Source organism: Salvelinus namaycush, chromosome 3, assembly GCF_016432855.1.
Source record: "Salvelinus namaycush isolate Seneca chromosome 3, SaNama_1.0, whole genome shotgun sequence".
In the NCBI taxonomy this organism is placed as follows: domain Eukaryota; kingdom Metazoa; phylum Chordata; class Actinopteri; order Salmoniformes; family Salmonidae; genus Salvelinus; species Salvelinus namaycush.
In genome coordinates this window covers 9845622-9873091 of record NC_052309.1, presented here as the reverse complement: position 1 = coordinate 9873091, position 27470 = coordinate 9845622, and the positions used below count along the sequence as shown (strand labels likewise).

Genomic DNA, 27470 nt, shown 5'->3' with positions numbered 1-27470 from the left:
GTTGTGCACAACGTCATTAAATGGCGCCTTTGTTTTGCAATCTCGCGGCTAGCAGCTAGCTCACCGGAGTACTGTGTGCCAAAGTATTTTAACGAAATTATAGATGTCTATTGACGTACTATATACAGTAATCACCAGACGTGGAGTAGTTGAACTGTTCGCTGTCAGGCGAAAGTTTCTACCGAACAGGGTAAGTTAACGTCTGATACAAACACGTTAGCTCTATGGCAAAGGCTCATGGCAAATTCATATAGTAAAGCGAGCATAAACATCATACAAACAACGGTATTTTATAGTTTATCTTTAGTCATCTAGTTCGATCCCTTGCCAATAATAGTTAGCTGAATTGCTAACGTCAACTAGCTAGCTAGCGAATGTTTCTGGCTAAACAATGCAGTGACAAGTAGGTTATGATAGCAAAAATGGATAGCTTGTGGTTAGGCTACTTGATAGCTGTTTTTTATTTTCATAGGGATTTATCAGTATTTATTCTTGTTTTGGGTCACAATTATTTTGTCAAAGGCTTTGTGAGTGTATTACTAAAATGTGTGCTCCCTCTCTTAGGAGACCCATGGAGTCTGCAGTGGAGAGTTCCCCCATTGTTACAGAAAACAAAGGCATCACACTGCCTGAAGTGGAGAGTGCGTCCATTGTTTCAGAAAGCGAGAAACCTATTCTCTCTGCAGTAGAGACAGTGGAGAGTCCCTCAACCATTCCAGAAAACAAGGAATTCACACCATCAGCAGTGAAGGACAAGGATGTCTCCATAGTTTCAGAATGCAAGAAAACGATCCCTTGTGCAGTGGAGACTAAAGACAATGAGGATGTCACCATTGTTTCAGAAAGCAAGAAACCCACGAAAGCACCGTCAGCAGTGGAGAATGCCTCTATCATTTCAGAAAGTTCGTCACACGAGGGCCATCGCCTGTGGATCGGTAACATCGATCCCAAAATCACAGAGTGAGTGAATCCATGTGGCCCATTAATCCTGGACTCACTCTCAATGAGTCTTTCTAATTGTCATTTACATCATTGTCCTTGCATTCTATCTCCTCACATACTTCTACAATGCGTTTTTGAAAAGGTGAGGAGAGAGGATGTGAAGAATCAAGAAAAGATTGATTGAGACGGAGCACGCCTTGCTTCTTACACCTCCCAGCCCAGCGGCCGCTGTGACTAGCCTGTATGATTGATTAGCTATGTGTCTGTGAGGGCTGGAGAATGAGCAGATGACGTTGGGCGTGTGAAAGAGAGGCACTCGGGCATGGCGACCTGTTCTGCTGAGGGGCTGCCATCATTTCTCACTCATCTGGCCTGTTTACTCTGTCAACCTGTAGCTCGCTGGCTGCTCTCTTTTGTTCAGGAGCAGGGTAGAGGAGGTGTGTGGAGGGGCAGCACAAGGTGGGATTGGCTGGTGGGCTCCTGGAAAATGTACAGCTTGCTTGGGCTGGTGTCTAGACAGGCGTTTCCTTCCCAACTACCTTCTGTTTTTCTTTAAATAACCTGGTGTACCTCCCCGATGGCAACCTATTCCCATAGGGCTCTAGACAAAAGTAGTGCACTGGATTGGGAATAGGGTACCATTTGAGATGCATGCTGCCTGGTAGAAGAAAAACAACAGAATATGCCCACAGGCTGGTGATTGGTAAGATTCATTAGTTCACATGCTCCCAGTGTTTGTTGTAGCAAGACCCACTTCAGGGCTCTCCCTCAGAAAATTAGCATACAGGCATGTATGTATGTATGTATGTATGTATGTATGTATGTATGTATGTGTGTATGTTCATCTTGAGCCGGGAGCCCAAATAAGTGGGTAATTGAGATGTGAGGTAAAAAGCTGTGCTGTAAGTTCTTATTTTTTCCCCTAATGTATATTCTCTGTCAGAGATTGATTGTGGTGGTGATAAGGAGATGGGTAGGGGCTTAGTCTGCCTCCCAGATCTGTGGTGGGCCCTGGTTAAATATAGGGTGCCATTTGGAACAAAGACTCAGAGCCATTGATCACTCATTTCTCGAAGGAAAGTCCAAACTGGAAGATTCCCCCTGGGCTTCTGGAGCTACAGTAGCACTCAGAAACCTGGCAGGAAATGTTAACTCTTTTAAAACCACCACATGGTTCCTACAACTGCTGCTAAGCTATGTTCTCTCTTTCTCTCTCTCTCTCTTTCTCTCTACCTCTCTGTTTCTCTCTCTACCTCTCTGTTTCTCTCTCTACCTCTCTGTTTCTCTCTCTACCTCTCTGTTTCTCTCTCTACCTCTCTGTTTCTCTCTCTACCTCTCTGTTTCTCTCTCTACCTCTCTGTTTCTCTCTCTACCTGCATCATATGAGGCAAAATACATCATACAGGGATGATTTCTGTATTTTGAAAGTTACATATGTTGAAAACTAGATTGCTGACAAGCAAAACATTTTGGGATTATGTCAACAATGGACTAATGAAACAAATTCCAAAACATAGTTTTGGGTTGTGAAAAAGGTCATTTGTTTTTGGAGAGGAAGCTGAGCTGTTGAGCAGCAGATCTGATACCATATGAAACATGTTGTGCACCGGTCTCCAGCCACCGGCTGCCTTAGCTAAAGCAGTGTGTCTTTACAGATGGTGTCAGTCAACAGGTGACAGAAACAATGAAGAGACCGTTCAACAACATCAACACCCAGAGCCGCCTGCTCGACCCGCATGCCCAGGCAGGTTTCCCTCACACACACACACACACACACACACACAGCTCCACTCACTCCATTCACACAATGAGAGGGGCTGCTGCTACAGTGTTGATTAGGCGCTGACATGTTGACCTGTCTGTCCATGCTCCATTGGGGCCCATTCACGACCAGTGATGGATCCAGCATGTGCTGTCTGAGCTGCAGGTTGTTTGTGGTACTAGACTGGGGGGGCTACAGACTGGACACAGGACCATGCCCACACGGTGGAGGTGGAAGCGAAAAAGATGGAAGGAAGGAAGGACCTGGCTGGGAGACATCACTGCCCTCTTTAACTTACGCTTTACTTGGAAAGACTGCCTCTTTTACCTCGTGTCCACATGAGATGACCCAGAGGCCATGTTTCATGGTTATGTCAGACATTGGACCAGTGTAACGGATGGCTCACCAATCAAACGGATGTTTTGTTCTATCCTTGTCTTGCTTTTCCCCCTGTTTCTTTTTGGTGCCCAGTTTGAGAGTGAGTATTCAGATCCTCCCTTAATGACTCACTCCTCAGTCCTCAAATAGATGGCCTTAGAGTGGAGGATTTGCAAGTGCTGGGCCCTTTGTTGTTCTTTAGACATTTAACAGATGTCTTGCTTGGCTCAGCTTCATGCTTTCACAGAAGAGCACCCTCAAGCAAGGAAATCACTCTTCCCCTCAGCGGACCTTTCCTCCCCCTACCACCTCCTCCTCCTGCCGGCCGGCACGCTTTATAGCCCCCAGGAGAAGTGCATTGTGGTCTTGTTAAAGGCCAGAAGTGGTCCGTCCCCTCCCGTGGTCCTTCCCGGTGTATCAGTCCACTATCAATTCCTCAATCTGTGCCAGCAGCAGGTCGCAGGAAGACCCACCATTCCATCATGCAGAGGGTGGAGTCTGGGAAAGTGAGAAATTCTCCTTGGAGAGAAATCTCCAGGGAGGCCAAGGGAAGACATTAATACATCCAGGGTTGTGGCCCAAATGGCATCCTATTCCTTATATAGTGCACTACTTTTGACCAGAGTGGTCCCTGGACCAAGGTAGTGCACTATATAGGGAACCATTTGGAATGCAGCCCAGGACCCCCTGTACTCCCCCTCCTAGGCTACATACCTTTCTAGGATTAAATATAACGGTGCTGGACAAAACTATAAAAGTAACTTTGGCCCAAGCTTCTCTGTTGTACACAACAGAGCTATGCCCACATAGGATGACAATGCCCCATACACAGGGCACAAGTGTTAACTGAATGGTTTGATGAGCAGAAAAACTATGCAAACCATAAGCCATGGCCGTCAGTCACCACATCTCACACCAATTGAACACTTATGGGAGATTCTGGAGCAGCACTTGAGACAGAGTTTTCCACCACCGTCAACAAAACACCAAATTGGAAGAATGTTGTTGCGTCCGTCCGATAGAGTTCCAGACACTTGTAGAATTCATGTCAAGGGGGCATTGAAGCTATTCTGGCTCATTGTGTCTCAACACCCTATTAAGACACTTGTTAGTAGTTTCCTTTATTTTGGCAGTTAGGCTACCTGTGGCTTTATGTCTTGCTTCCAACATACCTGTGATGACTATTAGTGGTGCGCGGGTCAGCTGTTTGTACAACCGCACCCATCTGCCATCGCCCATATATATGTGATAGGTTAGTTAAGAGAAGGCAGGATGTATATATGTGATAGGTTAGTTAAGAGAAGGCAGGACGTATATATGTGATAGGTTAGTTAAGAGAAGGCAGGACGTATATATGTGATAGGTTAGTTAAGAGAAGGCAGGACGTATATATGTGATAGGTTAGTTAAGAGAAGGCAGGACGTATATATGTGATAGGTTAGTTAAGAGAAGGCAGGACGTATATATGTGATAGGTTAGTTAAGAGAAGGCAGGACGTATATATGTGATAGGTTAGTTAAGAGAAGGCAGGACGTATATATGTGATAGGTTAGTTAAGAGAAGGCAGGACGTATATATGTGATAGGTTAGTTAAGAGAAGGCAGGACGTATATATGTGATAGGTTAGTTAAGAGAAGGCAGGACGTATATATGTGATAGGTTAGTTAAGAGAAGGCAGGACGTATATATGTGATAGGTTAGTTAAGAGAAGGCAGGACGTATATATGTGATAGGTTAGTTAAGAGAAGGCAGGACGATTTGACAGGTGGTGCAGGATTCTTTTTTTGCCTGGTTTTAAATATGTTTCTGCTTATAATTTCTGACATTTTGGTAGACTATTTGTTAGTCAACTTGTGTTTAATTAGATACTGTAGATGCAGCGTCTCTTCTGTCATTATATGTTGACCTAGAAGACTAAATAAATGTTTACTCACCAGAATAATGTCATAAATGATAGAATGAATGTTTCAATCTAGTTGACATTGGTAAAGTTTTCCCTGTCATCTCTGCTTCTTTCTCGGAGCAAAGACTTAAAATAAAAAAATAAAAAATGTTCAGTGCAAAACATGAAAATGACATCAGTTTGACTGGTTGTAAGGAAATAGAAACCTGTATAAACGACCCAACATGTTTCTGATTAGATTTCAGTTCTGCTTGAATGCATATTTAATGTGGTTGAAATACTATCAGCTTTTATGATGCTGATAAATATAGCACTTCTACAGATGGTATCTAACTGATCATTCACGTTCTCTCAAGATACTGAAATAAATAAATCATATTTCTCCACTCCTGTTCCCCAGTAAAAATGTAGCCTACATTTGGTGTATCATTTTAGTGCAAGAAATGTTTCATTCTGCAGGAGTTAATGTTAAGGCTCTGTGAGAGGTTATCTTCTTATGGCTGCAGGGGCAGTATTGGGTAGCTTGGATAAAAAGGTGCCCCGAGTAAACTGCCTGATCCTCAGTCCCAGTTGCTAATATATGCATATTAGTATTAGATAGAAAATACTCTGACGTTTATAAAACTGTTTGAATGATGTCTGTGAGTATAACAGAACTCATATGGCAGGCAAAAACCTGAGAAAAAAATCCAACCAGGAAGTGGGAAATCTGAGGTTTGTAGGTTTTCAACTAATCGCCTATCGAATACACAGTGGGATATGGGTCAGTTTGCACTTCCTACGGCTTCCACTAGATGTCAACAGTCTTTAGAACCTTGTCTGATGCTTCTACTGTGAAATGGGGCCGAAGGAGAGAGGAATGAGTAAGGTCTGCCATGACCTGAACATGCACTGACCATGCGCGTTCAGATGAGAGGGAGCTCTGTTCCATCGCACTTCTGAAGACAATGGAATTCTCCGGTTGGAACATTATTGAAGATTTATGTTAAAAACATCCTAAAGATTGATTCAATACATTGTTTGACATGTTTCTACTGACTATTACGGAACTTTTTGACATTTCGTCCGCTTTTAGTGAACGCTCTTCGTGACTTTGGATTTGTTTACCAAACATGCTAACAAAAGTAGCTATTTGGACATAAATGATGGACATTACCGAACAAAACAAACATTTCTTGTGGGAGTCCTGGGAGTGCATTCCGACGAAGATCAGCAAAGGTAAGTGAAGATTTATAATGCTATTTATGACTTTTGTTGACTCCACAATTTGGCGGGTAACTGTATGGCTTCCTTTTGTGGCTGAACGCTGTTCTCAGATTATTGAATATTGTGCTTTTGCCGTAAAGCTTTTTTGAAATCTGACACATTAAGAACAAGTTTATCTTTAATTCTATGTAAAACATGTATCTTTCATCAAAGTTTATGATGAGTTTTTCTGTTATTTGATGTGGCTCTCTGCAATTTCTCCGGATATTTTGGAGGCATTTCTGAACATGGCGCCAATGTAAACTGAGGTTTTTGGATATAAATATGAACTTTATCGAACAAAACATATATGTATTGTGTAACATGAAGTCCTATGAGTGTCATCTGATGAAGATCATCAAAGGTTAGTGATTAATTTTATCTCTATTTCTGCTTTTTGTGACTCCTGTCTTTGGCTGGAAAAATGGCTGTGTTTTTCTGTGATTTTGCGCTGACCTAACATAATCGTTTGTGGTGCTTTCGCTGTAAAGCCTTTTTGAAATCGGACACTGTGGTGGGATTAGCAAGAAGTGTATCTTTAAAATGGTGTGAAATACTTGTATGCTTGAGGAATTTTAATTACGAGATTTCTGTTTGAATTTGGCGCCCTGCACTTTCACTGGCTGTTGTCATATCGATCCCGTTAACGGGATTGCAGCCATAAGAAGTTTTAAGGAGCCTTTTGGACCTAGACTTGGCATTCCGGTACCACTTGCCGTGCGGTAGCAGAGAGAGCAGTCTATGACTAGGGTGACTGGAGTCATTGACAATTGTTTGGGCCTTCCTCTGACACCGCCTTGTATATAGTGTTACTTCCGGGTTGGAGCGAGTGGTCGCATTTCGCTCCGCAGGTAGTATTACATTTCATTACAGTACAACGGTTTGACTTGTCTGATCTTAGCTAGCTACATAGCCGTCTTTGTATCAAAGATAATTGTGTAGTTTAGAGTAATTATCGTAATTACCGAGGTTAGCTAGCCAGCTATTTTCGTCCTAACGTAGGCAACACTGCTAGCAAGCCAGCAGCTAGCCAACGTCTACCGTCTACCGAATTGCAGCACTGTAGAAACTATTACATTACAACGGAACGACTTGATTAGTGTAGTGTTAGCTAGCTACATAGTTGTCTTTGCTGTCTTTGTATCCAAGATAATTGTGTAGTTTAGAGTAATTGTCAAGGTTACCTAGCCAGTTACCGAGGCTACCTAGCCAGCTACACTTTCAAACTAAGTCAACAACGCAGCCACTGCTAGCTAGCCTACTCCACCAGCCAGCAGCACTGTATCATTTTAGTCAATAAGATTTTTTTTTTTTTTTTTTTGCAACGTAAGCTTAACTTTCTGAACATTCGAGACGTGTAGTCCACTTGTCATTCCAATCTCCTTTGCATTAGCGTAGCCTCTTCTGTAGCCTGTCAACTATGTGTCTGTCTATCCCTCTTCTCTCCTCTCTGCACAGACCATACAAACGCTTCACACCGCGTGGCCGCCGCCACTCTAACCTGGTGGTCCCAGCGCGCACGACCCACGTGGAGTTCCAGGTCTCCGGCAGCCTCTGGAACTGCCGATCTGCGGCCAACAAGGCAGAGTTCATCTCAGCCTATGCTTCCCTCCAGTCCCTCGACTTCTTGGCACTGACGGAAACATGGATTACCACAGATAACACTGCTACTCCTACTGCTCTCTCCTCGTCTGCCCACGTGTTCTCGCACACCCCGAGAGCTTCTGGTCAGCGGGGTGGTGGCACTGGGATCCTCATCTCTCCCAAGTGGACATTCTCTCTTTCTCCCCTGACCCATCTGTCTATCGCCTCCTTTGAATTCCATGCTGTCACAGTTACCAGCCCTTTCAAGCTTAACATCCTTATCATTTATCGCCCCCCAGGTTCCCTTGGAGAGTTCATCAATGAGCTTGACGCCTTGATAAGTTCCTTTCCTGAGGATGGCTCACCTCTCACAGTTCTGGGTGACTTTAACCTCCCCACGTCTACCTTTGACTCATTCCTCTCTGCCTCCTTCTTTCCACTCCTCTCCTCTTTTGACCTCACCCTCTCACCTTCCCCCCCTACTCACAAGGCAGGCAATACGCTTGACCTCATCTTTACTAGATGCTGTTCTTCCACTAATCTCATTGCAACTCCCCTCCAAGTCTCCGACCACTACCTTGTATCCTTTTCCCTCTCGCTCTCATCCAACACTTCCCACTCTGCCCCTACTCGGATGGTATCGCGCCGTCCCAACCTTCGCTCTCTCTCCCCCGCTACTCTCTCCTCTTCCATCCTATCATCTCTTCCCTCTGCTCAAACCTTCTCCAACCTATCTCCTGATTCTGCCTCCTCAACCCTCCTCTCCTCCCTTTCTGCATCCTTTAACTCTCTATGTCCCCTATCCTTCAGGCCGGCTCGGTCCTCCCCTCCTGCTCCGTGGCTCGACGACTCATTGCGAGCTCACAGAACAGGGCTCCGGGCAGCCGAGCGGAAATGGAGGAAAACTCGCCTCCCTGCGGACCTGGCATCCTTTCACTCCCTCCTCTCTACATTCTCCTCTTCTGTCTCTGCTGCTAAAGCCACTTTCTACCACTCTAAATTCCAAGCATCTGCCTCTAACCCTAGGAAGCTCTTTGCCACCTTCTCCTCCCTCCTGAATCCTCCTCCCCCTCCCCCCTCCTCCTCCCTCTCTGCGGATGACTTCGTCAACCATTTTGAAAAGAAGGTTGACGACATCCGATCCTCGTTTGCTAAGTCAAACGACACCGCTGGTTCTGCTCACACTGCCCTACCCTGTGCTTTGACCTCTTTCTCCCCTCTCTCTCCAGATGAAATCTCGCGTCTTGTGACGGCCGGCCGCCCAACAACCTGCCCGCTTGACCCTATCCCCTCCTCTCTTCTCCAGGCCATTTCCGGAGACCTTCTCCCTTACCTCACCTCGCTCATCAACTCATCCTTGACCGCTGGCTACGTCCCTTCCGCCTTCAAGAGAGCGAGAGTTGCACCCCTGCTGAAAAAACCTACACTCGATCCCTCCGATGTCAACAACTACAGACCAGTATCCCTTCTTTCTTTTCTCTCCAAAACTCTTGAACGTGCCGTCCTTGGCCAGCTCTCCTGCTATCTCTCTCAGAATGACCTTCTTGATCCAAATCAGTCAGGTTTCAAGACTAGTCATTCAACTGAGACTGCTCTTCTCTGTGTCACGGAGGCGCTCCGCACTGCTAAAGCTAACTCTCTCTCCTCTGCTCTCATCCTTCTAGACCTATCGGCTGCCTTTGATACAGTGAACCATCAGATCCTCCTCTCCACCCTCTCCGAGTTGGGCATCTCCGGCGCGGCCCACGCTTGGATTGCGTCCTACCTGACAGGTCGCTCCTACCAGGTGGCGTGGCGAGAATCTGTCTCCGCACCACGTGCTCTCACCACTGGTGTCACCCTGGGCTCTGTTCTAGGCCCTCTCCTATTCTCGCTATACACCAAGTCACTTGGCTCTGTCATATCCTCACATGGTCTCTCCTATCATTGCTATGCAGACGACACACAATTAATCTTCTCCTTTCCCCCTTCTGATAACCAGGTGGCGAATCACATCTCTGCATGTCTGGCAGACATATCAGTGTGGATGACGGATCACCACCTCAAGCTGAACCTCGGCAAGACGGAGCTGCTCTTCCTCCCGGGGAAGGACTGCCCGTTCCATGATCTCGCCATCACGGTTGACAACTCCATTGTGTCCTCCTCCCAGAGCGCTAAGAACCTTGGCGTGATCCTGGACAACACGCTGTCGTTCTCAACTAACATCAAGGCGGTGACCCGTTCCTGTAGGTTCATGCTCTACAACATTCGCAGAGTACGACCCTGCCTCACACAGGAAGCGGCGCAGGTCCTAATCCAGGCACTTGTCATCTCCCGTCTGGATTACTGCAACTCGCTGTTGGCTGGGCTCCCTGCCTGTGCCATTAAACCCCTACAACTCATCCAGAACGCCGCAGCCCGCCTGGTGTTCAACCTTCCCAAGTTCTCTCACGTCACCCCGCTCCTCCGCTCTCTCCACTGGCTTCCAGTTGAAGCTCGCATCCGCTACAAGACCATGGTGCTTGCCTACGGAGCTGTGAGGGGAACGGCACCTCCGTACCTTCAGGCTCTGATCAGGCCCTACACCCAAACAAGGGCACTGCGTTCATCCACCTCTGGCCTGCTCGCCTCCCTACCTCTGAGGAAGTACAGCTCCCGCTCAGCCCAGTCAAAACTGTTCGCTGCTCTGGCACCCCAATGGTGGAACAAACTCCCCCACGACGCCAGGTCAGCGGAGTCAATCACCACCTTCCTGAAACACCACCTCTTTAAGGAATACCTAGGATAGGATAAAGTAATCCTTCTAACCCTCCCCCCCCCTTAAAAGAGTTAGATGCACTATTGTAAAGTGGTTGTTCCACTGGATATCATAAGGTGAATGCACCAACTTGTAAGTCGCTCTGGATAAGAGCGTCTGCTAAATGACTTAAATGTAAAATGTAAATATAGGTCCTGGATGGCAGGAAGCTTGGCCCCAGTGATGTACTGGGTCGTACGCACTACCCTCTGTAGCGCCCTCTAGTCGGGTGCCGCCATACCAGGTGGTGACGCAACCAGTCAGGATGGTCTCGATGGTGCAGCTGTAGAACTTTTTGAGGATCTGGGGACCCATGCCAAATATTTTAGGTCTCCTGAGGGGGAAAAGGTGTTGTCGTGTCCTCTTCGCGACTGTCGTGGTGTGTTTGGACCATGATAGTTTGTTGGCGATTTGGACAAGGAACTTAAATCTCAAGCCGCTCCACTACAGCCCTGTCGATGTGAATGGAGATGTGTTCGGCCCTCCTTTTCCTATAGTCCACGATCAGCTCCTTTGTCTTGCTCACATTGAGGGAGAGGTTGTTGTCCTGGCACCACACTGGCAGGTTTCTGACCTCCCTATAGGCTGTCTCATCGTTGTCGGTGATCAGGCGTCAGGAAACATTATGATGATGTTGGAGTCATGCTTGGCCACGCAGTCGTGTGTCAACAGAGAGTACAGGAGGGGACTGAGCACGCACCCCTGAGGGGCCCCCGTGTTGAGGATCAGCGTGGCAGATGTGTTGTTGCCTACCCTTACCACCTGGGGGCGGCCTGTCAGGAAGTCCAGGATCCAGTTGCAGAGGAAGGTGTTTACTCCCAGGGTCCTTAGCTTAGTGATGAGCTTTGTGGGCACTATGGTGTTGAACGCTGAGCTGTAGTCAATGAACAGCATTCTCACATAGGTGTTCCTTTTGTCCAGGTGGGAAAGGGCAGTGTGGAGTGCGATTGAGATTGCATGATCTGTTGGGGCAGTATGCGAATTGGAGTGGGTCTAGGGTTTCTGGGATAATGGTGTTGAAGTGAGCCATGACCAGCCTTTCAAAGCACTTCATGGTGCTACGTAAGTGCTACGGAGCGGTAGTTATTTAGGTAGGTTACCTTCGCTTTCTTCGGCACAGGGATTATGGTGGTCTGCTTGAAACATGTAGGTATTACAAACTCGGTCAGGGAGAGGTTGAAAATATCACTGAAGACACCATTTACCAGTTGGTCTAGCAAAACAGTCTTGTAGCGTAGCATTCACAAGAATAATAAATTAATGATAGATGAATGACAGATGAATGGTAGATGAATGGTAGATGAATGGTAGATGAATGGTAGATTAATGATGGATTAATGGATTTTTTTAAGGCATTGCTATATTATTATTCAATCCACACAATATTTCCTGACCTTAAACCCACCCGCCCAGCTGATATAACCCTGAGGGTAGTTTGTGAGTCAACCCGTGCATCACAAATGACTATGACACAACGACTACCCGTTTTAGAGTGAGGATTCCATAAGAGATAATGAATATAAAGGTTATGTTATGACTGTATGGCAAGGTAACCTTTCTATTCATGATCTGGTCATGCCCAGTCTACGCTGGAGATGCTCTTATAATGACCCCTGTGAATGAGTAGCGTGCAGCATAGACTCATGACGTGCATGGGCAGTGATATTTGGCTTGGACAACAGAGAAAATACACTCTCCTACGCACAGACTGCATGCTAGGCTGCCCACTAATACAGACAGTCGACATGGACATATGAAATTGTCTGCGTCTTGTTCAGACTGCTCCTCCCCCATTTATATTACAGCCTGGACTAGACATACAGTATATCCTTTACTGTTTTCTTAACCTCTCTCTGTGTTCTAGGCTACTGTAGGGGTGTTTGAGAGAACTCTCATAATCACTTCTACTTAAAGGGATAATCCACACCGTAAACCACTACTTCCTATGATTAACAGTGTTAAACAATGTAAAATAACACTAATATGTGAAAATATTTTTTTACAAATATTACATTTTGTTATATCAAGGATGCTAGAAAAATCGTTATGGAAATCTGTTGGGATTCAAGTTGACAAAACATACAATGCAATGCTCTCTCTCTGGGCTGGCTAGCTCGCTAGCTAGCAAAGGTAGCTACACACAATAATCCCAATGTCAGCATGTGAAGTCGCTAGCTGGCGGTAAAATTGCCGTAAACAAACTTCACTATCAATTTAGGAGTCTATCCCACCGAGTTCAGCTTGCAGTTGGTCTCTTGCCCAGAGCCAGTTCAGCTTGCAGTTGGTCTCTTGCCCAGAGCCAGTTCAACTTGCAGTTGGTCTCTTGCCCAGAGCCAGTTCAGCTTGCAGTTGGTCTCTTGCCCAGAGCCAGTTCAGCTTGCAGTTGGTCTCTTGCCCAGAGCCAGTTCAGCTTGCAGTTGGTCTCTTGCCCAGAGCCAGTTCAACTTGCAGTTGGTCTCTTGCCCAGAGCCAGTTCAGCTTGCAGTTGGTCTCTTGCCCAGAGCCAGTTCAACTTGCAGTTGGTCTCTTGCCCAGAGCCAGTTCAGCTTGCAGTTGGTCTCTTGCCCAGAGCCAGTTCAGCTTGCAGTTGGTCTCTTGCCCAGAGCCAGTTCAACTTGCAGTTGGTCTCTTGCCCAGAGCCAGTTCAGCTTGCAGTTGGTCTCTTGCCCAGAGCCAGTTCAACTTGCAGTTGGTCTCTTGCCCAGAGCCAGTTCAGCTTGCAGTTGGTCTCTTGCCCAGAGCCAGTTCAGCTTGCAGTTGGTCTCTTGCCCAGAGCCAGTTCAACTTGCAGTTGGTCTCTTGCCCAGAGCGAGTGCAGCACTACGTTTTATTTCATCCACTGATACAACTTAGGCTTTCACCAAATTGACAGTTTCATGATTTTTATTTCTGGGGTATGGATTATTCCTTTAAACGTCAGTGTGTATGCTGTGTAGAATGTATGTACAGTCGTGGCCAAAAGTTTTGAGAATGACACAAATATACATTTTCACAAAGTCTGCTGCCTCAGTTTGTATGATGGCAATTTGCATATACTCCAGAATGTTATGAAGAGTGATCAGATGAATTGCAATTAATTGCAAAGTCCCCCTTTGCCATACAAATTAACTGAATCCCCAAAAAACATTTCCACTGTATTTTAGCCCTGCCACAAAAGGACCAGCTGACATCATGTCAGTGATTCTCTCGTTAACACAGGTGTGAGTGTTGACGAGGACAAGGCTGGAGATCACTCTGTCATGCTGATTGAGTTCGAATAACAGACTGGAAGCTTCAAAAGGAGGGTGGTGCTTGAAATCATTGTTCTTCCTCTGTCAACCATGGTTACCTGCAAGGAAACGTGCCGTCATCATTGCGTTGTACAAAAAGGGCTTCACAGGCAAGGATATTGCTGCCAGTAAAATTGCACCTAAATCAACCATTTATCGGATCATCAAGAACTTCAAGGAGAGCGGTTCAATTGTTGTGAAGAAGGCTTCTGGGCGCCTCAAAGTCCAGCAAGCGCCAGGACCGTCTCCTAAACTTGATTCAGCTGCGGGATCGGGGCACCACCAGTAGTACAGAGCTTGCTCAGGAATGGCAGCAGGCAGGTGTGAGTGCATCTGCACGCACAGTGAGGCGAAGACTTTTGGAGGATGGCCTGGTGTCAAGAAGGGCAGCAAAGAAGCCACTTCTCTCTAGGAAAAACATCAGGGACAGACTGATATTCTGCAAAAGGTACAGGGATTGGACTGCTGAGGACTGGGGTAAAGTCATTTTCTCTGATGAATCCCCTTTCCGATTGTTTGGGGCATCCGGAAAAAAGCTTGTCCGGAGAAGACAAGTTGAGCGCCACCATCAGTCCTGTGTCATGCCAACAGTAAAGCATCCTGAGACCATTCATGTGTGGGGTTGCTTCTCAGCCAAGGGAGTGGGCTCACTCACAATTTTGCCTAAGAACACAGCCATGAAAAAAGAATGGTACCAACACATCCTCCGAGAGCAACTTCTCCCAACCATCCAGGAACAGTTTGGTGACGAACAATGCCTTTTCCAGCATGATGAAGCACCTTGTCATAAGGCAAAAAGGATAACTAAGTGGCTTGGGGAACAAAACATCGATATTTTGGGTCCATGGCCAGGAAACTCCCCAGACCTTAATCCCATTGAGAACTTGTGGTCAGTCCTCAAGAAGCGGGTGGACAAATAAAAACCCACAAATTCTGACAAACTCCAAGCATTAATTATGCAAGAATGGGCTGCCATCAGTCAGGATGTGGCCCAGAAGTTAATTGACAGCATGCCAGGGCGGATTGCAGAGGTCTTGAAAAAGAAGTGTCAACACTGCAAATATTGACTCTTTGCATCAACTTCATGCACACTTATGAAATGCTTGTAATTATACTTCAGTATTCCATAGTAACATATGACGAAAATATCTAAAGACACTGAAGCAGCAAACTTTGTGGAAATTAATATTTGTGTCATTCTCAAAACTTTTGGCCACGACTGTAGGCCGTAATCTTCTTACAATGTTGAGACTCTTGTGTCTGGAGGCCCTCTAGTGTCTCAAGTTCCTCCTATCACTGGTACAACTGTTAGCCATGTTTATGACTAATGAATCCATTGAGTCGTACAAGGCCGGGCTTGTCTAGGACAGCATGTAGCACTGTAGAGGACTCATCCTAGCCTAACTTGTTTACAATGAGGCTATAGTCTAGACCTTCTCACAGTCAGATGGTCAAACAATTAATATTCGACTCTTGCTATCTGGGATCCTTGGGATGTACCAACTCTGACGTTGCCACATTGAAGTTGAAATGTTAAATGTTTAAGATAAGGGTTATGGTAGGGGTTAAGCTGAGGGTTATGGTAAGGGTAGGGGTTATGGTAAGGGTAGGGGTTAAGGTTAGGGATGTCCGAAGGATCCCGGATAGCACTAACCGTTCATATTATTAATGGTTCCTGGATGTTAGTGAGAATGAATCCCATTGCTAATAACATAACATTTCCCACGAATTCTATAGGTTACAGCAGCACGGCAGCTAGCCTAATGCACGCAGTAGTGGATGTTTTTCTTGAATTAGAGTCTGTTGGGAATTCAAGCTTCCTCTGTTTTATTTTCTCATTGTCCTGCTGCCGTATCCTCTGCATTGTGTGGATATAAGATTTACTGTGCCTAAAAAGGTGTTAAGAGACCTGTCATTCTAATCAGGGTCAGCTGACCGGGATGCCTAATATACTGTAGTTATGTTACATGGATGGATGATGTATATGTTAATTAAGAATAGGATGCACTGTCTGTGACAAAGGAACGTTAACCAATTATGTTACCATGTTCTTAGTTGATAGTAGACATTCATAAAGGCACATAGGCCTGTATTGAGAATTACATTCATTAATGTGTTTTGGAGATTACAAAATGTTACTTTAAAGTGACTAAGTACTTTGAAACAGCAAATCAAAACTGAGAGACATGATTTTTTGGGGGGCCATTTTAGTAATTTAGCAGATGCTCTTATCCAGACCGACTTACAGAGCAATTAGGGTTAAGTGCCTTGCTCAAGGGCACATTGGCAGATTTTTCACCAATTCACCTCAGGGATTCGAACCAGCAAACGTTCGGTTACTGGCCCAATGCTCTAACCGCAGTATTGTTTGTGTGTTTTTCTCCCTCCCTCCCTCTACAGGTACCACCTGGTGAAGCTGCTGGAGAGGTTTGGGAAGGTGAAACAGTTTGACTTCCTGTTCCACAAGTCTGGACCAATGGAGGGCCAGCCCTGAGGATACTGCTTCGTTAACTTCCACACCAAAGAGGTACAACACCAAACCAACCATTTCACATCTTTCAATTCCAAGAAAAGATTAGCTCACCAACGTGAAAAGTTAGGGCTAGTCAAAAGCTATAGACTGAAAGAGCTGCAAAATCTGGACCCCTACAAATCAGCCGGGCTAGACAATCTGGACCCTTTCTTTCTAAAATTATCTGCCGAAATTGTTGCAACCCCTATTACTAGCCTGTTCAACCTCTCTTTCGTGTCGTCTGAGATTCCCAAAGATTGGAAAGCAGCTGCAGTCATCCCCCTCTTCAAAGGGGGGGACACTCTTGACCCAAACTGCTACAGACCTATATCTATCCTACCCTGCCTTTCTAAGGTCTTCGAAAGCCAAATCAATAAACAGATTACCGACCATTTCGAATCCCACCATACCTTCTCTGCTATGCAATCTGGTTTCAGAGCTGGTCATGGGTGCACCTCAGCCACGCTCAAGGTCCTAAACGATATCCTAACCGCCATCGATAAGAAACAATACTGTGCAGCCGTATTCATTGACCTGGCCTTCGACTCTGTCAATCACCACATCCTCATCGGCAGACTCGATAGCCTTGGTTTCTCAAATGATTGTTTCGCCTGGTTCACCAACTACTCCTCTGATAGAGTTCAGTGTGCCAAATCGGAGGGCCTGTTGTCCGGGCCTCTGGCAGTCTCTATGGGGGTGCCACATGGTTCAATTCTTGGACCGACTCTCTTCTCTGTATACATCAATGATGTCGCTCTTGCTGCTGGCGAGTCTCTGATACACCTCTACGCAGACGACACCATTCTGTATACTTCTGGCCCTTCTTTGGACACTGTGTTAACAACCCTCCAGACGTGCTTCAATGCCAGACAACTCTCCTTCCGTGGCCTCCAACTGCTCTTAAATACAAGTAAAACTAAATGCATGCTCTTCATCCGATCGCTGCCTGCACCTGCCCGCCCGTCCAACATCACTACTCTGGACGGTTCTGACTTAGAATATGTGGACAACTACAAATACCTAGGTGTCTGGCTAGACTGTAAACTCTCCTTCCAGACTCACATCAAACATCTCCAATCCAAAGTTAAATCTAGAATTGGCTTCCTATTTCGCAAACAAAGCATCCTTCACTCATGCTGCCAAACATACCCTCGTAAAACTGACCATCCTACCGATCCTCGACTTCGGCGATGTCATTTACAAAATAGCCTCCAATACCCTACTCAATAAATTGGATGCAGTCTATCACAGTGCCATCCATTTTGTCACCAAAGCCCCATATACTACCCACCACTGCGACCTGTACGCTCTCGTTGGCTGGCCCTCGCTTCATACTCGTCGCCAAACCCACTGGCTCCAGGTCATCTACAAGACCCTGCTAGGAAAAGTCCCCCCTTATCTCAGCTCGCTGGTCACCATAGCAGCACCCACCTGTAGCACGCGCTCCAGCCGGTATATCTCTCTGGTCACCCCCAAAACCAATTCTTCCTTTGGCCGCGTCTCCTTCCAGTTCTCTGCTGCCAATGACTGGAATGAACTACAAAAATCTCTGAAACTGGAAACACTTATCTCCCTCACTAGCTTTAAGCACCAGCTGTCAGAGCAGCTCACAGATTACTGCACCTTTACATAGCCCATCTATAATTTAGCCCAAACAACTACCTCTCCCTTACTGTATTTATTTATTTATTTTGCTCCTTTGCACCCCATTATTTCTATCTTTACTTTGCACATTCTTCCACTGCAAATCTACCATTCCAGTGTTTTACTTGCTATATTGTATTTACTTCGTCACCATGGCCTTTTTTTGCCTTTACCTCCCTTATCTCACCTCATTTGCTCACATTGTATATAGACTTATTTTTCTACTGTATTATTGACTGTATGTTTGTTTTACTCCATGTGTAACTCTGTGTTGTATGTGTCGAACTGCTTTACTTTATCTTGGCCAGGTCTCAATTGTAAATGAGAACTTGTTCTCAACTTGCCTACCTGGTTAAATAAAGGTGAAATAAAATAAATAAATAAAAATAGACGGCATAGACAAGAGGCACGATATAGACGACCATCTCTCCCCGTGAAAATATTGTTTCAAACTTAATAGGGTTCCACCAACGGTAAGATGGAGATCTCTTGTTCTCTAGTTCTGTCTGAAGTGTGATGGGAGGCAGTCCCCTGGGTGTTATTCAGAGGAACTCTATGTGTATTAGCCTCATACACACACGCAGACACACATCAGCCATTATTGTCTCTGTTGTCATCACTCTATGAAAAGGAATGATGATATAATGATTTGTGTAAGAGGTATTGGATAAGAGTGTCTGCTAAGTGACTACAATGTAATGTTACTGACCTAGTTTCTGATGGGGGAAATTATGATTTTCATGAGGATCAAACACCTACTCTTTTTCCAATCTCCAGGAAGCAGAGCGGGGGCGATCCATTGTCTGAATGGGAAGCTGGCCCTCTCCAAGAAGCTGGTGGTGCGCTGGGCACACGCACAGGTAAAGGTAAGAGCCCCTCTCTGAAACCTCTCGCCTTTGCGTACACACACACACACACACACACACACACACACCATGGCCAGTGATTCATCGTGGCTTCCTCTGTTAGGGTGCAAGGTTAGCCCAATACAGGTCATTAAGTTGTACAGAGTTAGCCTGTATGTTAGCGTCCTGCATGCAACTGTGTTTGCCTGTGGTCTGGTCAGTGGTGTGACTGTTGTTGGGTACTGCACGGTGGCAGCATGTAGGACATTAGCTGAAAGGCAGTCGTGTAGGACGTTAGCTGAAAGGCAGTCGTGTAGGACGTTAGCTGAAAGGCAGTCGTGTAGGACGTTAGCTGAAAGGCAGTCGTGTAGGACGTTAGCTGAAAGGCAGTCGTGTAGGACGTTAGCTGAAAGGCAGTCGTGTAGGACGTTAGCTGAAAGGCAGTTGTGTAGGACGTTGGCTGAAAGGCAGTCGTGTAGGACGTTGGCTGAAAGGCAGTAGTGTAGGACGTTGGCTGAAAGGCAGTAGTGTAGGACGTTGGCTGAAAGGCAGTAGTGTAGGACGTTGGCTGAAAGGCAGTAGTGTAGGACGTTGGCTGAAAGGCAGTAGTGTAGGACGTTGGCTGAAAGGCAGTAGTGTAGGACGTTGGCTGAAAGGCAGTAGTGTAGGACGTTGGCTGAAAGGCAGTAGTGTAGGACGTTGGCTGAAAGGCAGTAGTGTAGGACGTTGGCTGAAAGGCAGTAGTGTAGGACGTTGGCTGAAAGGCAGTCGTGTAGGACGTTGGCTGAAAGGCAGTCGTGTAGGACGTTGGCTGAAAGGCAGTCGTGTAGCCAGCCGGTCCGTCAGTACCTTTAGGCCGGGCTAGGGGAGATCTCTTGGACTCCAGCGACCCTGGTCTTTCCCTAACAATAGACAGCTGCCGTGTGGACTAAGGAAATCCTGTATAGTCCCAAATCACACCCCTTCTGTGCACACCCTGTCCCCCGTCTCCCACTCCTTGGACAACAACAAGTCTGTGTCCAGACCCCCCCCCCCCCCCCCCCCCCCCCCCCACACACACACACACACACACACACACACACACACATGTAGCCAGCCGCAAATAAGATAGATCAAAAATAGGAAAGTAACTGGTATGTTGCCATATCAATTTTTTTATTTTACCTTTATTTAACTAGGCAAGTCAGTTAAGAACAAATTCTTATTTACAATGACGGCCTAGGAACAGTGGGTTAACTGCCTTGTTCAGGGGCAGAATGACAGATTTTTACCTTGGGGATTCAGCTCAGCTCGGGGATTCGATCTAGCAACCTTTCCGTTACTAGTCCAACGCTCTAACCACTAGGCTACCTGCCGACATGCCATCCATTTACCCTCGTAAAACCTACTATCCTACCGATCCTCGACTTCGGCGATGTTATTTACAAAATAGCCTCCAATACCCTACTCAGCAAACTGGATGCACTTTATCACAGTGCCATCCGTTTTGTCACCAAAGCCCCTTATACTACCCACCACTGTGACCTGTATGCTCTAGTCGGCTGGCCCTCGCTACATATTCGTCGCCAGACCCACTGGCTCCAGGTCATCTATAAGTCTATGCTAGGTAAATCTCCGCCTTATCCCAGCTCACTGGTCTTGATAACAACACCCACCCATAGCACGCGCTCCAGCAGGTATATCTCACTGGTCATCCCCAAAGCCAACACCTCCTTTGGCCGCCTTTCCTTCCAGTTCTCTGCTGCCAATGACTGGAACGAATTGCAAAAATCGCTGAAGCTGGAGACTTATATTTCCCTCACTAACTTTAAACATGAGCTATCTGAGCAGCTAACCGATCGCTGCAGCTGTACATAGCCCATCTGTAAATAGCCCACCCAATCTACCTACCTCATCCCCATATTGTTTTTATTTACTTTTCTGCTCTTTTGCACACCAGTATTTCTACTTGCACATCATCATCTGCTATTTATCACTCCAGTGTTAATTTGCTAAACTGTAATTACTTCGCTACTATGGCCTATTTATTGCTTTACCTCCTCATGCCATTTGCACACATTGTATATAGACTTTCTTTTTTTTCTATTGTGTTATTGACTGTACGCTTATTTATTCCATGTGTAACTCTGTGTTGTTGTGTCGCACTGCTTTGCTTTATCTTGGCCAGGTCGCAGTTGTTAATGAGAACTGGTTCTCAACTAGCTTACCTGGTTAAATAAAGATGAAATAAAAAAAATCCACATGCCATCCATATACCATCTACAGTTGAAGTCGGAAATTTACATACAGTTGTGGCCAAAAGTTTTGAGAATGACACAAATATTAATTTTCAAAGTCTGCTGCCTCAGTTTGTATGATGGCAATTTGCATATACTCCAGAATGTTATGAAAAGTCTCTCTTTGCCATGCAAATGAACTGAATCCCCAAAAAACATTTCCACTGCATTTCAGCCCTGCCACAAAAGTACCAGCTGACATCATGTCAGTGATTCTCTTGTTAACACGTGTTGACGAGGACGAGGACAAGTCTGGAGATCACTCTGTCATGCTGATTGAGTTCGAATAACAGACTGGAAGCTTCAAAAGGAGGGTGGTGCTTGGAATCATTGTTCTTCCTCTGTGAACTATGTACCTGCAAGGAAACACATGCCGTCATCATTGCTTTGCACAAAAAGGGCTTCACAGGCAAGGATATTGCTGCCAGTAAAATTGCACCTAAATCAACCATTTATTGGATCATCAAGAACTTCAAGGAGAGCGGTTCAATTGTTGTGAAGAAGGCTTCAGGTTGCCCAAGAAAATCCATTAAGCGCCAGGACCGTCTCCTAAACTTGATTCAGCTGCGGGATCGGGGAACCACCAGTACAGAGCTTGCTCAGGAATGGCAGCAGGCAGGTGTGAGTGCATCTGCACGCACAGTGAGGCGAAGACTTTTGGAGGATGGCCTGGTGTCAAGAAGGGCAGCAAAGAAGCCACTTCTCTCCAGGAAAAACATCAGGGACAGACTGATATTCTGCAAAAGGTACAGGGATTGGACTGCTGAGGACTGGGGTAAAGTCATTTTCTCTGATGAATCCCCTTTCCGATTGTTTGGGACATCCGGAAAAAAGCTTGTCCGGAGAAGACAAGTTGAGCGCCACCATCAGTCCTGTGTCATGCCAACAGTAAAGCATCCTGAGACCATTCATGTGAGGGGTTGCTTCTCAGCCAAGGGAGTGGGCTCACTCACAATTTTGCCTAAGAACACAGCCATGAAAAAAGAATGGTACCAACACATCCTCCGAGAGCAACTTCTCCCAACCATCCAGGAACAGTTTGGTGACGAACAATGCCTTTTCCAGCATGATGGAGCACCTTGCCATAAGGCAAAAGTGATAACTAAGTGGCTTGGGGAACAAAACATTGATATTTTGGGTCCATGGCCAGGAAACTCCCCAGACCTTAATCCCATTGAGAACTTGTGGTCAGTCCTCAAGAAGCGGGTGGACAAACAAAAACCCACAAATTCTGACAAACTCCAAGCATTAATTATGCAAGAATGGGCTGCCATCAGTCAGGATGTGACCCAGAAGTTAATTGACAGCATGCCAAGGCGGATTGCAGAGGTCTTGAAAAAGAAGGGTCAACACTGCAAATATTGACTCTTTGCATCAACTTCATGTAATTGTCAATAAACGCTTTTGACACTTATGAAATGCTTGTAATTATACTTCAGTATTCCATAGTAACATCTGACAAAAATATCTAAAGACACTGAAGCAGCAAACTTTGTGGAAATTAATATTTGTGTCATTATCAAAACTTTTGGCCACGACTGTACACTTAGGTTATCATTAAAACTTGTTTTTCAACCACTCCACAAATTTCTTATTAACCAACTATAGTTTTGGCAAGTCTGTTAGGACATCTACTTTGTGCATGACACGAGTAATTCTTCCAACAATTGTTTACAGACAGATTATTTCACTTTTAATTCACTGCATCACAATTCCAGTTGGTCAGAAGTTTACATACACTAAGTTGACCTTTAAACAGCTTGGAAAATTCCAGAAAATGTTCATGGCTTTAGAAGCTTCTGATAGGCTAATTGACATAATTTGAGTCGTACCTGTGGATGTATTTCAAGGCCTACCTGCAAACTCAGTGCATCTTTGCTTGACATCATGGGGAAAATCAAAAGGAAAAAAATTGTAGACCTCCACAAGTCTGGTTCATCCTTGGGGAGCAATTTCCAAACGCCTGAAGGTACCACGGTCATCTGTACAAACAATAGTACGCAAGTATAAACACCATGGGACCACGCAGCCGTCATACCACTCAGGAAGGAGACGCGTTCTGTCTCCTAGAGATGAACGTACTTTGGTATGAAAAGTGCAAGTCAATCCCAGTACAACAGCAAAGGACCTTGTGAAGATGCTGGAGGATACAGGTACAAAAGTATCTATATCCACAGTTAATTGAGTCCTATATCGACATAACCTGAAAGGCCGCTCAGCAAGGAAGAAGCCACTGCTCCAAAACCGCAATAAATAAGCCAGACTACCGTTTGCAACTGCACATGGGGACAAAGATCGCACTTTTTGGAGAAATGTCCTATGGTCTGATGAAACAAAAATAGAACTGTTTGGCCATAATGACCATCGTTATGTTTGGAGGAAGAAGGGGGGTGCTTGCAAGCCGATGAATACCATCCCAACCGTGAAGCACGGGGGTGGCAGCATCATGTTGTGGGGGTGCTTTGCTGCAGGAGGGACTGGTGCATTTCACAAAATAGATGGCATCATGAGAAAAGAAAATGATGTGGATATATTGAAGCAACATCTCAAGACATCAGTCAGGAAGTTAAAGCTTGGTCGCAAATGGGTCTTCCAAATGGACAATGACCCGAAGCATACTTCCAAAGTTGTGGCAAAATGGCTTAAGGTGTCACGGTCGTGATAATGGACGGACCAAGGCGCAGCGTGATTCGAGTTCCACATCTTTATTTACAGTGAAACTTCAGTAAAACAAACAACGAAACGTGACCTACGTGGTGCTACATACACGAAACAATATCCCACAAATACAGGTGGAAACAGGGACACCTTAAGTATGATCCCCAATTAGAGACAACGATAATAGCTGCCTCTAATTGGGAACCATACTTAAACCCAAACATAGAAATACAGTGACTAGAACACCCCCTAGTCACGCCCTGACCTACAACACCATAGAGAACCAAGGGCTCTCTATGGTCAGGGCGTGACATAAGGACAACAAAGTCAAGGTATTGGAGTGGCCATCACAAAGCCCGGACCTCAATCCAATAGAAAATTTGTGGACAGAACTGAAAAAGCATGTGCGATCAAGGAGGCCTACAATCCTGACTCAGTTACACCAGCTCTGTCAGGAGGAATGGGCCAAAATTCACCCAACTTATTGTGGGAAGCTTGTGGAAGGCTACCTGAAACGTTTGACCCAAGTTAAACAATTTAAAGGCAATGCTACCAAATACTAATTGAATGTATGTAAACTTCTGACCCACTGGGAATGTGATGAAAGAAATAAAAGCTGAAATATATCATTCTCTCTACTATTATTCTGACATTTCACATTCTTAAAATAAAGTGGTGATCCTAACTGACCTAAGATGGGGGATTTTTACGAGGATTAAATGTCAGGAATTGTGAAAAACTGAGTTTAAATGCATTTGGCTAAGGTGTATGTAAACTTCCGACTTCAACTGTATATGCCATCCATATGCCATCTATATGCCATCCATATGCCATCCATATACCATGTCTGACCCAGTGAGATATTCTGAGTAGAACCTTTCTAACATGATGGTCAAGTAATGGTCCTTCAACGATATAGTCTATTGATTCAAGGACATAGTCTATTGATTCAAGGATATAGTCTATTGATTGAACGATATAGTCTATTGATTTGTATGCAATTGCTGTTCCTTGTGATTGTCATGACCTCTCTTTGTCATGTCAAGTCACCTTGACCAAGGCCATGTACTGGAGATCCCCTTCAGCTTTGTCTTTAACCGAGGGATCATTTTATTTTTCCATCACTTCAGAGGCTGATTGCCTCATCTCTGAGCCTGACCTCTGAACCTGTGTACTTACAGATAATGGAGGGAAGAGACACTAATCTAAATCATCTGAAGATAGAAATATGAGAGAGATCACACATGCAGAAAATAGACCTGTGGCCCTTGCCTATCCGGAACACATATGATACATTCTTATAGAAAGCCTTGCCAAATAGAAGGGAGTATTTGAGGGTCGTGGTCATAAATGTATCCATCCATCCATTCATCCATCCATCCATACTGGATCAGAAAGCTAACTTGTGCTTTTTGAAACCAGGACATGGTGATCATGACAGTTTGATCCTAACTGATTACTGAACCTGGTAAGTCTGATATGAGTCATTTCTGGTGTACTGAAGTGTGTGTTGTGGTTCTTCTCTCCACAGGCTCACATTGCATCAGTCACGTGGGTGAAGTTGAGGGGTGGTTTTGAGAGGAATTAATACACAGTTCTATTGCTGTGCTGTTCAGCTTCCCCACAATGCCTTTGGATTTGACCAAAAACAGCACCAGACACAAACAGTGACACGCTACCTGCCTGGTCCATGGTGCGACTGTGAGCTAAACGGGCTCCGCTCTGGTTACCTGGTCCAACCATGGTGCGACAGTAAGTTAGCCCACCCCGAAGCTCTGCTCCCCATCTCTGAGGTTACCAGTTCAGGCTCTGCTCTGCTCAGCAGCTATGTCATGTGGGAGGAAGTTGCAGTTCATTCTCTAAAACCTCTCCTCATATCTCATAATTATTTCATCACTTTAATCACAAGTCTCACAGGTGTCCTAGCTTTTGTTTTTGTCGATCTCTCTCTTTGTTTCTCTCTCTCTCTCTGTATTTCTTTCTCTCTCTGTCTCTCTCTCTCTCTCTGTTTCTCTCTCTGTCTCTCTCTATCTATCTCTTCCAGAGGTTTGAGGGTTTCCGAGGGGATAAGAATGGTCCTGCCAGCCTAGAGCCATCGTGCAGTGCAGAGCTGGACATACCAACCAGTCTCAGGTCTGTCCGATCTCTGCCTCTTTGCCCCTCATCCTCTTTCTCCGACTCTCTCCCTTCATGCTTCACACACCCTCCTTTCCTACAGTATACATGTTTTAGAAGCTTATGAATTACAGTATGATAGATCTCATTAGGGTGTGTATGAGACTAACCCATGATTAACATCTAAAAGTCAAATGTCATGTTAGTGGGCCTCCCAAGTGGCGCAGCGGTCTAAGACACTGCATCGCCGTGCTTGAGGCATCACTACAGAACCTGGTTCAATCCCAGGCAGTGCCACAGCCAGGAGTCCCATAGGGCGGCACACAATTCCTTTTTCCCCCTCCTCCCCCCACACTCTCTAGTTGGCTTCCCCACTTACTCGCTCTCCTCACAGTCACTCTCTCAATCTCACAGTCACTCCCTCCCTCTCTCTATAACTCTCTCCTTCTCAGTCACTCTTTCCCTCTCTCTATAACTCTCCTTCTCACAGTCACTCTCTCCTCTCTCTATAACTCTCTCCTCATAGTCACTCGCTCCTTTTCAGTCACTCTCTCCCTCTCTACATAACGCTCTCCTCAGTCACTATCCTCTCTCTATAACGCTCTCCTTCTCAGTCACTCTCTCCTTGTCTCTAACTCTCTCCTCATAGTCACTCTCTCCTTCTCAGTCTCTCTCTCCCTCTCTATATAACGCTCTCCTTCTCAGTCACTCTCTCCCTCTCTTTATAACTCTCTCCTTCTCACAGTCACCCTCTCCTTCTCTCAGTCACTCTCTCCTTCTCAGTCACTCTCTCTCTTCCCCTCTTTCCCGTACAAAGTACGAGTGCGACGATCCGTGCGATTGAGGCCAAGCTTCAGATGATGGAGAACCCAGATGAAGAGGAGTACCAGGGCCACTCGGCCTACATGTACAACAAGCCCCCAGAGAAGAAACGCCTACAGCCCTACAGCAGACCCTTCCGCAAGTTCAGGAGATGACACAAATGGGATGAAGACAGACCATCCAACACCTAGGCTCGAACAATTCCGGTAACTTTCCCAAAATGTCCAGGTTTTGCAGAAATCCCAGTTTGAAGATTCCCAGTATCAGAAGGGAATAAGCAGGAAATCCAGAATCCTCCAACCAGGGTTTGTGGAAAATTTGGTCATTTTGGTAAAGTTACTGGAATTTTAGTAAAGTTACTGGAATTTTGGTCAAGTTACTGGAATTTTGGTCCCCACTTACTCGCTGAATATGGGCCCTGATTTAGTGGATCATATAATGTTTCCTATACATGCTCAGTCTGAGTCCCTTATTCAGCATGTTATGTTGGTCTGTAGTCACAAAAGGGAAGATATTACATAAAATTGTGTCTTTTGAAAACTGAGTAGTTGTCACCTTTCTGTGTTTCTTGTGATCAAAAGTCATGAAAATGTATTTAATTCATATTTGTTTGTTTGAGTGTGATTTGATAGCAACTTTGTACAATTGGAACTATTTTTATTAATGCTATGACAACCAAGAAACTACATTGTAACTCAATTCATGCATGGTTCCTTCATTAAATAGTCTGTAATATATA

General features: G+C 45.4%; 1 pseudogene; it reads left to right on the top strand.

The window, feature by feature from the left end:
* Positions 1-27: 27 nt before the first annotated feature.
* Positions 28-27470, top strand: LOC120044912 (annotated as a pseudogene).